The sequence below is a fragment of the Ovis aries genome, chromosome X (assembly GCF_016772045.2).
Source record: "Ovis aries strain OAR_USU_Benz2616 breed Rambouillet chromosome X, ARS-UI_Ramb_v3.0, whole genome shotgun sequence".
Taxonomy (NCBI): Eukaryota; Metazoa; Chordata; class Mammalia; order Artiodactyla; family Bovidae; genus Ovis; species Ovis aries.
In genome coordinates, this window is record NC_056080.1 from 57,862,655 (window position 1) to 57,878,170 (window position 15,516).

Genomic DNA, 15,516 nt, shown 5'->3' on the forward strand with positions numbered 1-15,516 from the left:
TCCTGGCTCCTTAACCATACAAGTATAAAATTCAAGGGTATGAGAAAAATAAAAATAGGGGGGGAAAACTAACCTGCACTAAATTTCTATGAGCTGCATACTAGAGATTTATGTAGAATAAAATTTTCTTGGAGGACTTAAGTGTCAGTTCGGTCATTGGGAGACCATCATTTCCACCTTTACAAAAAGAAAGAAGCTAGATCCACTGAAAATCAATGACTCCTCTTGATATGTCCAATGGCCCTATCAGAGAAATGAAGTCACAGGGCAAACCCCCATCCCACTATCTGAAGAGATTGGTGCCTGCAGGTAGACACAGGATCCGAACGTGTAAGCTGGTAGGAAGATTAAACCAGAGATTCTGACAAATTACTGGAGACCAGAGTATGGAAACATCACGAGAGTTTGAAGTTCCTGGACTCCACACTGTGCGGGTGGGGTTTCCCATCCTCAAGTTTTACCAAAAGGAATCCCACAAGGTTCCTACAGGGAGGATTAGGAAAAATGTCAAAGCTTCCACCAAGGTGCTGGTTGGCTGAGGAAAACAGCACTCACTGTGAAATCCACCCAGACCCCTTTCCTTTATCTATCACACAGAACAAAAGGCTTAATTTGCAGGGGTTTGAGGGGTGGACTTAAAATCTCTGGCTTGAGGATACTGGTGGATACTCATTGCAGCTGGGAGAAGGAACAGAGGTAAAAGAAAAAGAAGCTCCACCCCTGGAAGAGGGGCAGGAAATCTTGTGAAGGACGCACTCAAGACACACTAAAGGCAGTTAGAACTGCTAGAGCACCTGCCTGAGAGTTAATCAAATCATCAGAGAACTCCTCGTCCCCCACCAACCACCACCTGGAAAACCAGCTACTGGGTTAGCAATGGTGGAATACAACTGGGAGGGCTATAAGAGACAGCTCTTGGGAAAAAGCACAAGGAAAAACCCAAAGCTAAGCAGGAGTCAAAAAGAAGGTATCACTAGAAGAATCAGAAATCTCTGGTGCCTGTAGCAAAAACAAAGATGGAACATAGGCCAACTCCTGATTAATTTAAATCCCCACACTAAAGGCCTAGCAGAAGGAAACTTGTGTTCTCCTGCCCATGTTCAGCTTTCAGCTTATTTATGAGGTATAACAAAAGGCAGTGGCTCAGATGGTAAAGCATCTGCCTACAATGTGGGAGACCTGGGTTCGATCCCTGGGTCGGGAAGATCCCCTGGAGAAGGAAATGGCAACCCACTCCAGTACTCTTGCCTGGAAAATCCCATGGATGGAGGAGCACGGTAGGCTGCAGTCCATGGGGTCACAAAGAGTTGGACACAACTGAGTGACTTCACTTCACTGCCTTTCTTCAAGATTCATGTCAACAGTTTGAACTTCCCTGGTGGCTCAGACGGTAAAGCATCTGTCTACAATGTGGGAGACCTGGGTTCGAGCCCTGGGTTGGGAAGATCCCCTGGAGAAGGAAATGGCAATCCACTCCAGTACTATTGCCTAGGAAATCCCATGGACAGAGGAGCCTGGTAGGCTACAGTCTATGGGGTTGCAAAGAGTCAGACACGACTGAGCGACTTCACTTTCACTTTCAGGAAGATATTACAAATGCCAAAACAATCATCAGATCCAGACTCATATGACACAGAAGTCGGAGCTATCAGAAATGAAATCTAAAAGAATTATGATTACTATGATAAAAACTCTTAATGGAAAAGGTAGACAATATGCAAGAGCAGATGGATAATTTCACCAAAGAGGTGTTAACTGTGATAAAGAATCAAATGGAAACGCTCAATAATAAAAAAAAAAAACAACAGTAAAAACACACCATGCTCAACAGCAGAACTGACACAAAAAAAGAATAAGTGAACATACAGATCAAGTTTACTGATCAGGTCAATAAAAATAAAAATGAAAAGAGACAAAAGAGAAAAAAAATAGAACACAGCATTCAAGAACTGTGAGGCAATATCAAACAGAATAACATACTTGTAACTGGAACCCCAGAAGGAAGGAAAAAAAAAGAACTGGGCATAATTATTTGAAGAAATAATGGCTGAGAACTTTCAAAATTAGTGACAGACAACAAACCACAGATACAAGAAGCTCAGAGAATACCAAGCAGCACAAATATGAAAAAAAGAAAGCCACACCTAAGCAAATACAAAGGGATTGAAGGGAACCAGAGGCAAAAAGACAAATTAACTATGGAGGAACAAGATAAGAATTACATCAGACTTATCAGAAACCATGCAAGCAAGGCAACAGTGGAGAGAGGAAAAAAGTGTCAATATTCCATGAAAATTCCACATTCCATGAAAATGTCCTTCAAAAGTGAGGGAAAAAAAGACTTTCTCAAACAGAAACAAAATATTTACTGACAGTATATCTGGCATAAAAATGTTAAAGGAACATTCTTCAGGCAGAAAGATTAAGAATAAGGTAGGAACTTGGATTAGCATAAAGAAATGAAAAGCACTGGGAAAGGAATAAATGAATGTAGAATATAATATTTTCTTTTCAAAATGTTTCAAAAATGAGGGACTTCCCTGGTGGTCCAGTGGCTCAGACTCCACACTGCCAACACAGGGGGCCTGGGTTTGATCCCTGGTCAAGGAACTAGATCCCACATGCTGCAACTAAAGAATTCACACACTGCAACAAAGATCAAAGACTGTGCGTGCCGCAACCAAGACCTGGTACAACCAAATAAATTTTTTTTAAATGTTATTTAAAAATGTTTGAAAAGCCAATTTCCCAAATACCAGTCAAGGGTCAATCTTTCAAGCGGGTCTTCTAAACATAGCAGCCTTAGGCCTATATTAAATCTTTTCAGTGTGTGTGCATGCTAAGTCTCTTCAGTCATGTCCAACTCTTTGTGACCCCAAGGATTGTAACCTGCCAGGCTCCTCTGTCCATGTGATTCTCCAGACAAGAACACTGGAGTGGGTTGCCATGTCCTCCTCCTGGGGATCTTCCCGACCTAGGGAATGAACTTGCATCTCTTCCATCTCTTCATTGGCAGGTGGGTTCTTTACCATTAGTACCACCTGGGAAGCCCTATTCAGCACAAGAGGGTTCAAAAAAACCCTGCAGCTAACATCATACTTAACAGTGAGAAATGGAACACTTTCCAAGATTGGACCAAATTAAGGATGTCCTCTCTCACCACTAAAACTCTGATAAAGAAGAAAAAATAACTATTCATATTACATGATTTCAAGAATCCTATGGTCAGTAGGTGCCCAATATGCTACTGGAGATCAGTGGACAAATAACTCCAGAAAGAATGAAGGGATGGAGCCAAAGCAAAAACAATACCCAGTTGTGGATGTGACTGGTGATGGAAGCAAGCTCCGATGCTGTAAAGAGCAATATTGCATAGGAACCTGGAATATCAGGTCCATGATTCAAGGCAAATTGGAACTGGTCAAACAAGAGATGGCAAGGGTGAATATCGACATTCTAGGAATCACTGAACTAAAATGGACTGGAATGGGTGAATTTAACTCAGATGACCATTATATCTACTACTATGGGCAGGAATCCCTCAGAAGAAATGGAGTAGCCATCATGGTCAACAAGAGAGTCCAAAATGCAGTACTTGGATGCAATCTAAAAACGACAGAATGATCTCTGTTCGTTTCCAAGGCAAACCATTTAATATCACAGTAATCCAAGTCTATGCCCCAACCAGCAATGCTGAAGAAGCTAACTAGAACGGTTCTATGAAGACCTACAAGACCTTTTAGAACTAACACCCCAAAAAGATGACCTTTTCATTACAGGGGACTGGAATGCAAAAGTAGGAAGTCAAGAAACACCTGGAGTCACAGGCAAATTTGGCCTTGCAATACGGAATGAAGCAGGGCAAAGACTAATAGAGTTTTGCCAAGAAAATGCACTGGTCATAGCAAACATCCTCTTCCAACAACACAAGAGAAGACTCTACACATGGACATCACCAGATGGTCAATACCAAAATCAGATTGATTATATTCTTTGCAGCCAAAGATGGAAAAGCTCTATACAGTCAACAAAAACAACCCAGGAGCTGACTGTCTCTCAGATCATGAACTCCTTATTGCCAAATTCAGACTTAAATTGAAGAAAGTAGGGGAAACCACTAGACCATTCAGGTATGACCTAAATCAAATCCCTTATGATTATACAGTGGAAGTGAGAAATAGATTTAAGGGCCTAGATCTGATAGATAGAGTGCCTGATGAACTATGGATGGAGGTTCGTGACATTTTATAGGAGACAGGGATCAAGACCATCCCCATGGAAAAGAAATGCAAAAAAGCAAAATGGCTGTCTGGGGAGGCCTTACAAATAGCTGTGACAAGAAGAGAAGCGAAAAGCAAAGGAGAAAAGGAAAGATATAAGCATGTGAATGCAGAGTTCCAAAGAATAGCAAGAAGAGATAAGAAAGCCTTCCTAAGCGATCAATGCAAAGAAATAGAGGAAAAGAACAGAATGGGAAAGACTAGAGATCTCTTCAAGAAAATTAGAGATACCAAGGCAACATTTCATGCAAAGATGAGCTTGATAAAGGACAGAAATGGTATGGACCTACCAGAAGCAGAAGATATTAAGAAGAGGTGGCAAGAATACACAAAAGAACTGTACAAAAAAGATCTTCAAGACCAAGATAATCACAATGGTGTGATCACTCACCTAGAGCCAGACATGCTGGAATGTGAAGTCAAGTGGGCCTTAGAAAGCATCACTACGAACAAAGCTAGTGGAGGTGATGGAATTCCAGTTGAGCTATTTCAAATCCTAAAAGATGGTGCTGTGAAAGTGCTGCACTCAATATGCCAACAAATTTGGAAAACTCAGCAGTGGCCACAGGACTGGAAAAGGTCAGTTTTCATTCCAATCCCAAAGAAAGGCAATGCCAAAGAATGCTCAAACTACTGCACAATTGCACTCATCTCACATGCCAGTAAAGTAATGCTCAAAATTCTCCAAGCCAGGCTTCAGCAATACGTGAACCGTGAACTTCCTGATGTTCAAGCTGGTTTTAGAACCGGCAGAGGAACCAGAGATCAAATTGCCAACATCCACTAGATCATAGAAAAAGCAAGAGAGTTCCAGAAAAACATCTATTTCTGCTTTATTGACTATGCCAAAGCCTTTGACTGTGTGGATTACAATAAACTGTGGAAAATTCTGAAAGAGATGCGAATACAGACCACCTGACCTGCCTCTTGAGAAACCTATGTGCAGGTCAGGAAGCAACAGTTAGAACTGGACATGGAACAACAGACGGGTTCCAAATAGGAAAAGAAGTACATCAAGGCTATATACTGTCACCCTGCTTATTTAACTTATATGCAGAGTACATCATGAGAAACGCTGGGCTGGAAGAAGCACAAGCTGGAATCAAGATTGCCGGGAGAAATATCAATAATCTCAGATATGCAGATGACACCACCCTTATGGCAGAAAGTGAAGAGGAACTAAAAAGCCTCTTGATAAAAGTTAAAGTGGAGAGTGAAAAAGTTGGCTTAAAGCTCAACATTCAGAAAATGAAGATCATGGCATCTGGTCCCATCACTTCATGGGAAACAGATGGGGAAACAATGCAAACAGTGTCAGACTTTATTTTTTGGGCTCCAAAATCACTGTAGATGGTGACTGCAGCCATGAAATTAAAAGACGCTTACTCCTTGGAAGAAAAGTTATGACCAACCTAGATAGTATATTCAAAAGCAGAGACATTACTTTGCCGACTAAGGTCCGTCTAGTCAAGGCTATGGTTTTTCCAGTGGTCATGTATGGATGTGAGAGTTGGACTGTGAAGAAGGCTGAGCGCCGAAGAATTGATGCTTTTGAACTGTGGTGTTGGAGAAGACTCTTGAGAGTCCCTTGGACTGCAAGGAGATCCAACCAGTCCATTCTGAAGGAGATCAGCCCTGGGTGTTCTTTTGGAAGGAATGATGCTAAAGCTGAAACTCCAGTGCTTTGGCCACCTCATGCGAAGTGTTGACTCATTGGAAAAGACTCTGATGCTGGGAGGGACTGGGAGCAGGAGAAGAAGGGGACGACAGAGGATGAGATGGCTGGATGGCATCACTGGACTTGATGGACGTGAGTCTGAGTGAACTCCGGGAGTTGGTGATGGACAGGGAGGCCTGGCGTGCTGCGATTCATGGGGTCGCAAAGAATCGGACACGACTGAGCGACTGAACTGAACTGAAGAATCCTATGAATCTATTGTAGTCAAGACAGTGTGGTAATGGCAAAGTGATAGACACACAGATCAACTCATCAGAATAGAGATTTCAGAAATAGACCCACACAAGCACTGTCATATGTCACAAGCATTGACAGAAGTACAAAAGCAATTAAATGGAGAAACACAGTCTTTTCAACAAATGGTTCTGGAACTACTGGACATCCAAACACAGGAAAATGAACTTTGACATACAGTCATTTTCATGGCTGGTGGGAATGCAAAATGATAGAGAATCATTTTGGAAGACAGTTTGGCAGTTTCTTATAAAAACTCTGCAATCCCATTCCTAGGTATTTACCCAAGTGAACTGAAAACTTATGTCCACACAAAAATGTTTATTCAGATTTACTCATAATTGCCTGGAAGCAACCAAGTTGTGTCCTCAAACAGGTGAATGAACAAACTGTGGTACGTCCATACAATGGAATGCAATTCAATGATAAAAAGGAAAAAGTATTATTAGATGAATCATGTAAAAGCAGACCAAAAAAGGCTACATATTGCATTTATTACATTCATATGACATTTTGGAAAAGATAGGGCTATAGTTAAAAATTCAGAAGTATGCTATTCTGAGGCATTTCTAGGAAACAAAACTGGCTGGATATATTTTTTAACAAGGATAGTTCTGACCAGATCAATGGAAGTTCATATCACCATAACCATACACCATTTCTTTTTAGATAAATGTCCTTAATTTTTAAATAGGGTAATATATTCACATGGCTTAAAATTCCAAAAGTATACATAAAAGTTTATGTAATGAAGTCTCCTTCCCTCCCTCTACCCCAGCCATGTGTGCCCCAAAGCTCAGTGTCTTGAGTATCCTTTCAGAAATATTTTATGCTTATATAAGCAAAAATGCATGTATTACTGCCCCACTGCTGCTGCTAAGTCACTTCAGTCATGTCCGATTCTGTGCGACCCCACAGACGGCAGCCCGCCAGGCTCCACCGTCCCTGGGATTCTCCAGGCAAGAACACTGGAGTGGGTTGCCATTTCCTTCTCTGATGCGTGAAAGTGAAGTCGTTCAGTCGTGTCTGACTCTTAGCGACCCCATGGACTGAAGCCTACTGGCTCCTCCATCCATGGGATATTCCAGGCAAGAGTACTATTATACACAAATGTTAGTATACAATATACAGTGCTCTATTTCTTGCTTTATTTTTCATTTTGTACATCTTGAAGATCATGCGATATCAATGTAATATTTTACTGTAGAAATCAAGCCTTGATTGATCCTTAGGCTATAACCACTCTTTTGCTATTATAAGCAATACTCCAAGTAATATGCAAGTATTTATTGAATTCATTTCTGCAAGTGTTTGCTGGGTCAAATGATATGTGCATTTATAATTTTGATGGCTATTTCCAAGTCATTGACTTAAAATATCAGGGATGTTTAATTTTTATCCTAAGAGGAAAAAAAAGATACTGAGATTCTATCACCAGGCAATTTTCTGGAGCTCTAAGATGTACAAAATAAAGCCTTCTACTCAGTTTTCCCCATGTGCTTACTAGGATCCAGTTGAATTTTCATGTAATATATTTCAGGCCACAAGCTGGTTGCAAAGCCTATTTCAGGTATGTAAAAGGTGTTACTTCTAAAATCGTCACAAGCAAAAGCCGGCTGATGCCCCAAATTACTAATCACTGGCCACTAACTCTGTAGCACAACCTTGGATTCTCCACTGCAACCACACAGAGATTTTAAAATTTTGACCAAATAAAACATACCTAACAGAATTCTTTGTCCTTGTTATAATGCCCAAATAAGGATTTCTTCTCTTAGGTAAAATTGTAACTCACATAAAGGTTATGAAGAAAGGCTGCAGAAGTTTCTCTCATCTTTCAGGTAGTGGTGGATTCCCCATTAACTATCTTTTTGCTTGACCTCAAAACCTAGTGCAGTCTAGCACATTACAGTTTTTGTGCTAAAGCTTGAACCAGAGGTTGAGGAAACCCAGGGGCTCCTTTGATAATAGCCATATAAGATCAGTGAGCAACCAAGCCACTCATGAGACTGTATCTTGAGCCACACTGTCACCCTTTGGCTTCCTTCCAGAAAAACCATCACTCAGCTTCAAACCGATAAAAGAGAGATGGCACAATCATATTATTTAGTCTCAAGAATACACTACATTGGGACTTCCCTCGTGGTTCAGTGGTTAAGACTCTGTGCTTTTAATGCCAGGGGCACAGGTTTGATCCCTGGTTGAGGAACTAAGATCTCACAATGCTGTGTGGTGTGGCAAAAAAAAGAGAATACACTACATTTATAAGTAAGTGTTTAAAATGATTTATCAAAGGAAAACAGATTATATTCATTAATAATTAATATGCATTATTGCAGTAATGGTCCCCTCCCACAATGACTCTGGGCTTGGCCAAGGAACTTCTGTGGTTTGACTGATGGGACAGTATCAAATGTGACAGACACTTGAGAAGTGCTTTTGCCTTGGTGCCTGCTCTCATCTGCTACTCTTTGTGCCTTTGAGACTATGATGTTAACAAGTCCAAACTAGCCAGCTGGATGAGGGACCACTTGGAGTGAGGATGAGCCATCCCAGCTTAGGGCCTCCTAGACCAACCAGCCTGGCAACTACCAGATGTATGAGCAAGGCCATCCTAGATCATGCAGTTGCCAGCTAACCACCCTCCCTCCCCTCCTCCAAAAAAAAGTTAACTGACATAGGCTACTCCAAAGTAAATATATCTGTGGTCCAATACATATGGAAAGGGGAAGAGAACACTGATCTTCCCCTATGAAGTTTACTCTGCACATAATAGTTCCAAACAGAAAAACCTGCAGTACCTGGATGAGAATAAATATGTAAGTATCGAAAAAATTCCTGAGTCCTCCTGGATTCTCACAAATGCGCTGTCTGCCATCACAGATGGCACACACTAAAACACACATACACACAAAACACAAAAAATTTCCATTTAGTCAATGAAGCATCTTTATCATGATATATTTAAACCAAAGTCTTATAGTCAACAGTTCCATTTCTAACATGAACTTAGGTTTCCAGGAATTACTTTTTCTTTCAGTTCTACTTGTTTCCCCATTTGACAGGGCTTGCTGAAAGCTGAAAGAGCTCCCTCAATGCAGCCTAAAAAGCATCAGGTAATACAAGCCCAATTAAACCTCCTTCTAGAAGCATTCCACAGGACCAGCTTCTTCCAGCATCACACACAGCAACTCTTTTTAGCCATGTTAATGGTGGGCAGTAAAAACTGTTTAAGATCTACACATTTGGGCCAGAAACACTGCCTCTATTGGATCACTAAGTGAGACACTAAAAGGGAAATGACTCTCTTAAGCCACTTCTGTTTAGGCTTCAGGAGATGCCTTTCTGGATTCACACATACACACACAGAAACACCTTCTAGCAGCCTCCTACAGCCCTTGGAGTAAAACACAAGCTCCTTAACGAGGTCCCATAAGACCCTGTCAATCTTACCCTGCCTGTCTCATCTCTTTCTCCAGGTCCTAGTCAAACCTCTTTGGATCCTTTCCACCTCTCTCCCACCTCAGTGCCCTTAAAACACCTGCTGTTCCCTCTGCCTGGCAATCCCTTCTCTCTTTTACCCTGCTTTTTCCTGCTAAGCCTTCAGGATCCAAGGCACCATGCGGGTCTCCATCTCCCTCTCTGAAGCATTCTACGTCTTACTTGCTGTTTGACTTTAGGCAAGTTACCTTTGCTTCACCTCTTTGAGCTTCATATCTCAGAAAGAAACCCTGTGATAAGCACTTAGCACAATGCTTAGCACACAAGAAATGGTTAACAAATCATCACTGCTGTTATTGCTATTACCTCATAGTAAATCTTCATCGCAATTTAGTACAATTAGTAATTAGATATTTATTTGTAGAAAAATAGAAACACCTCCTTGGATTTCACCTTAATACCTAATCCCTTTCATGCTATTTCCCCCATAATGCAATTCTGGAAGGGAAGATGAATGTTTATAGAGCAATTATTACCTCAAAAGTGTGTTTTGGCAGATGAAGAAACCGAGACACAGTGAAGTTAAGTAACTGGTCAAAATCAAGTGATGGATTAAAATCCAAGTTGGCATGACCCTACAGCCTGTGCTGTATATGACACCAAAGGTTTCTCTAACTCATGAACCTTGTCAACTAAGAGCAGCGAGCATCAGAAAAAATGTATCTTCATATTTACATACTTCCCAAATGACACCCAGGTATTTAACTCTTCAAATCCTTAACCAGCCTGATGTTCCAATCAGCCGTGTAAATTCCTTCAGCAGAATACTCTTCCCCTTGATTGAGATGGTAGATTTCCTTACCTTTCCACTGGATGTTGAGCTTTCAAGGGGATGAATATCTTTTACCTCTTATACCCCTAGCAAACAAATTTGTTAAGTAAATTAAAATGTTGGAGAATATATAATAAGTACAAAGTTGGGGAGTGGTAGAATGAATTTTCATAAAAATATTAAAGTTTGGCATAGCTAAAAACAAATTTGACAAAAATGACAACAAAAAGGGAGTTTATTTTAACCACTTTTACAACTGATAATGATTTCTATATCTAGCACCAGAGATTCCATGTTATTTACAAATGGGTATTTTACAACTTTAGGTAGACCACTCACCAATATTTTGCTATACCCAGCAGCTGCATTTGAGCCACCCTCATGAGCAGATGCCTTTGACAAATATCTCAATGGTTACTTTCAAATGGGTCATAAAAGAAAACAGAGCAAATGATAAAGCAAATGGGAGCAAACTGTTAGTAAATGGTAAGTTTGAGTAAAAGGAATACAGGAGTTCTTTGTACTATTTTTGCAACTTTTCTGTAATTATAATATTATATCAAAATAAAAAGTTCTGAAAATTTGAAATTAGAAAAAAAAGATATTCCCAGGGGATTGAACACACAAGGTACTGGCCATGCTGGTACCATATTACCTTGTTACCTGTTCCAAAAAACACACTCCAGAGTCATGTTTCCTTGCCTATCAGCCAATATCAAAGGACAAAAATCCCATGGGCAACAGGGCTCAGCCACCGCTTCTGGGTTGGGACAGAGATTAAATTATTTATTGCTTGAAGAGTACTAATGAATGCATAGGTATCTCCTATTGGACAAAGCTCCAGTACTATTCCCCACACCAAGCACCCTACTTTCTTCAGTCAGCTACCCTCTGAGTCCTTACTTTCCCTTCCCCAAGCTCAGTTATGGGGCCAGGCAAATTCTCCTCACACTTTCTTGTTCACTGTTCCACCCACACAAGAGCAGCACAGAGACAGATCTGATGGTAAGAGCTTTGCTGCTATTGTCTATGGAGAGACTTACAGAGAGTAAGAAAAAATAACCCTGGGGGAATCACGAAGATTCCAGAAAACAGAAAACTCAAAGCAGTAGTTACTTGGTCTGTAACGACCACTTGCTAGCACCCTTTTATTCATTCATCACTTCTACCTACTCATCCTAGACCTTCCCCACTCCTCAAAACAGAATGCTTCAGCTTTCCTAGCCACTGTAAGTAGGACAACAGATAGAAACTTGAAATCATTCAAGTGTCCCCCTATTAGCCATTTCTGAAGAGTGCCACATGGGTGTCACCCAACACTCAACTCTCACCTATAAGGTGAGACAAATGAAGATCATAGTAAGTTATCCTTGGATGAGGTTTTCTTAATGTAAACCAGCATATGATCTCTACCTTCCTCAGCTCCTGTTTTGTGTAAGCTCTATGAGGAGATAGATGCATTATGTCCTACACAATGTTCAACCTCTGTATCCCTGATCAAGGCTTATTAGAGCCCTCTGTAATGCCACGTCTTCAAAAGCACTCAATGCCTTCTGCCTCGTGCCTCCCCCCCAAATACTTGCTTAGTTCCAGCCATACCTCAAAGTATGTATAAAGAAGAAATGGCTTTGTGTAGCTTAGGGGAGAAATGGGTTGTTAGAGTTGGTGGAACACAAAGGAGAAAAAAGACAAGCATTACCAAAGAAATTCATATTCAACCTACAGCCTTCAACATCCTTTGTTCTTAAATATTTTAACTTTCTCTAACCCATACAACTCAACTATGAGAGCCATGAACCATCATCTGTCCTGCTCCTGGGAACCTTCTCTACAGGCCAGAAGGTGGGTCACAGGTGCCCCTCAGGCTGCTTCCAAGTCACTCCTGGTGGCCAACTGATCACAAACACTTCAGGAAGGACTGAGAGGCCCTTCTTCACTCTCCCCTACCTGTGACCAAGATTCACCAACTCACAGCAACACGACTCAGAAAAGTGGGAGAATGAAAGTGTAGGTTCTAGAACCAGACAAGGACCCCTGAATATTTCAGAAATGACTGGACGAAGAATGCAAGAAACTCTGTCAAGGCACCAAGACTAGGTTACAAGCACTTCTCAAGCAAACAAAACTGTAGAGAAGAGCACAGTTGAAGGAAAGGTGTCAGTGATGGCAGCTAACACTGAGAAGATCTCATGTAATTCTTTCACCCTTGGAGAGAGTTTTTACCCTCTTATAGTTCAAGTATTTAAATTCAGAGCTCCCTTTAGATGAAAAAGAAAATGACACGTTATAAAGGTAGATAGAATGCCTGCCTGCTAAGTCAAGTCGGACTCTTTGCGATCCTATGGACTTACAGCCCGCCAGGCTCTTCTGGTCCATGGGATTCTCCAGGCAAGAATACTGGAGTGGGTTGCCATGCCCTCCTCCAGGGGATCTTCCCAACCCAGGGATCAAACCCAAGTCTCCTGCGTTAGCAGGTGGGATCCTTACTCCTAGGCTATAAACAGAAGAGAGGGGGAAAAACTACATCTATTTCACTTACCCACATGATGCTATAAAAGCATGAGAACTACACTATTTAAAGGGTACAGAGGCCTAGGATCCACATTCCCATTGTTTACAGATGTTATGAAAGTATTAAATAAAAATAGAATGCTTTGTTCAGGCCGACTCCTTTCTCACCGCCACCCCCACCCCCCGCCACCTCACCCCCCAGGCTGACAAGAAATGGCTGCAGGGAAGGTATTTAAGAGAACTACTCTGGGAAAGTGGATTCTGGGTTGCTTAAACTAAGCCAAGATGTTGTGCAACCAGTCTTTACCTAAATTATTTTCCATTACTTTGCCAGTTTAGAGAGAAGCAGACAGTTATCTTTATCAGAGAATGAGGTCGCCTTTCCCTCCAGGCCACTGGAATCACCATCAACACGGTTTTGATTTCTTACACAATCAGGCGCGCGGGGGGTGGGGGGGGGCCCGAGGAGGCCCGCGGGGTAGGGGGGCGGACACGGGGATCTCAACCTCAGCTTTACAGATCAACGGATCTCACATCCAAAACAACCCCATGAACATCTGAGAGCATGGATTTCCTTGCATCTCAGAAAGTCAGAGAAGCGGCCAAACAAGTTTCTTGCCAAATGCTTAGGAGCTGCATATGTCCCAGGGCTACACAATGATACCAACTTCTAAACATGCCTTCACATACCACCATTATGGTCCCACACTCGAGGTCCCTCCCCCCGCTTTCCCCCCTCACAAATAATAAACGCAGGTTGGTTACCGCGTGCAATTTAAAGTCGGACTTCACCGAAGCAGTAGCTCGAGAAAAGCGAGAGGAAAAGATTGGAGGCAGACTTTTTTTTTTTTTTTCTTTAATCGATATCACCATGGCGTGGGGAATAAAACCAACTCAATTGCTGAGAAAAGTTAAGTTTTCCGTGCCCAGCTGTGGGAAAAATTTTCCCGTAAGATTCGGAAAGCCCTCCCGTTTTTCCCACCCCCGCCCCCCCGGACCGCCCGGCACTCTCCGGTCGCGGCGGCCCGGACCGGCAGCTCTGGAACAATAACGCGAGGGGGAGGGAAAGTTCGTCAGCCCGCGGGACGCCGGGGCTCACTAACGGCGGGACCACGCCGCCGCCCGCACCGCCCGGCCCCCAGTCTCTGGGACTCGGTTCTTCCCGCCCCTCAACAGCGAAACAGTCGGGGTGCGCCCCCGCTCCCTGGAGCATCCGGCCCCAGGAGGCCCGCAGAGCGCGTCCTCACGCCGCGGGTCGGACCCCGGGAGCCCCGAGAGCAGGCAGTGAACCGGGAGGGAGGGGGCGCCAGGAGGGGGCACCGGAGGAAACGGCCGCAACAGTTATGGCGCTCAATTTCTGCCCGAGTGTAGCCGCAGCCGAACCCGGCCGGCCGCCCCCACCACCCACGCCCCCGGGCCGGCCACCCAGCGCTGCCCGGAGCCGGCGGAGGAGCCACCGGGCACTTTACCTCAGCCCACACACGCTCTCGGCTCCAAGGCTCTGGGGACGCCGGAGGCCACCGCCGTGTGGAGCCGGACCGACCCGGAGCGCGGCGAGGTTGTTCTGGGACGTTGCGCTCCGTGGCGCCCGTTTCCACTCCCTGAGGCCGCCACTCCCGCTACCCACCCGACGCGACGCCCCCCAAACCCGCTCGCCCCGCGTCCAGCGTCAGCGGCGCCTACCTTGGCGCGGCGCGACCGCTGCTCCTTCCCGGCTCCACACTAGGGCCCGGCAACGTGCCGGGCGAGTCTGGTAGAGGTGGTAACCGCCCCCTGAACCGCTCGCTTTCTTCTCTCCCCTCCCTCGCACCTGCCCCCTAATCTCCTCCCTTACCCCCCGCCCTCCGCCCCGCCGCCGGATCCGCCGGGGCCGGCCCCCGCGCCTCAGCTCCCGCCCTCGGCCCTCGCCCGCCCGCCCGGCCCGTCAGGCCTCAGCGCTGGGCAGGCGGTTGGGCGGCGGCGGCAGCGAAGGAGGCGGCGGCGGCAGCGGCTGAAGCGGCGCGGAACACTATTGTATTCCTGACACTGTGCGCTCCCACGCTCCGCCTCTTCCCCTTCCTTCCTTCTCCACCGTCTCCCCAACCTCCGCGTTCCACTCCAACCGCCCCCCCACCCGCAGCCAACCGCCGGCCGCGCTCGCCCTACCCGTCTCTGGCTCCCTGCTGTCCGACCGCTCTGACCGCCGCGCGCTCTTCTGGCGGGCCGGGCGCAGTTTGCCACCGCCGCGCGCCTTGAGGCCCCGCCCACTTAGTGCTCCCGCACGCGCCGCGCGGGGCTCCAGGTGGGTTCCTCTCAGCTCCTGCTGGGTGCGCTGCAGCCTGGAGGCGCCTCACCACCTCTGAGGGCTGGAGGCGCCTCACCACCTCTGAGGGCTGGAGACGCCGACGATGGGGAGGTGCCTGGGTTGTGTTGAAATGCTACCTAAGCTTTTCATGGCCCCTTTCAACTCTGAAGTTCTATAAGTGGACCCTCCTGTATGC

At 44.6% G+C, this 15,516-nt stretch overlaps 1 protein-coding gene across 3 annotated transcripts in view; it reads right to left on the bottom strand.

Moving 5' to 3' along the window:
* Positions 1-15,232, bottom strand: part of JADE3 (jade family PHD finger 3) — a 143,217-nt gene extending 127,985 nt beyond the window's left edge. For 2 of the 3 annotated variants that reach the window (XM_027962807.3, XM_060407299.1), the window contains exon 1: positions 14,720-14,797. The gene's annotated coding sequence lies outside the window, so the exon portion shown is untranslated. Of the gene's footprint in view, positions 1-14,719; positions 14,798-15,181 lie in introns of those variants that run through there. The other variant, XM_042242009.1, reaches the window with a different exon arrangement.
* Positions 15,233-15,516: the final 284 nt, after the last annotated feature.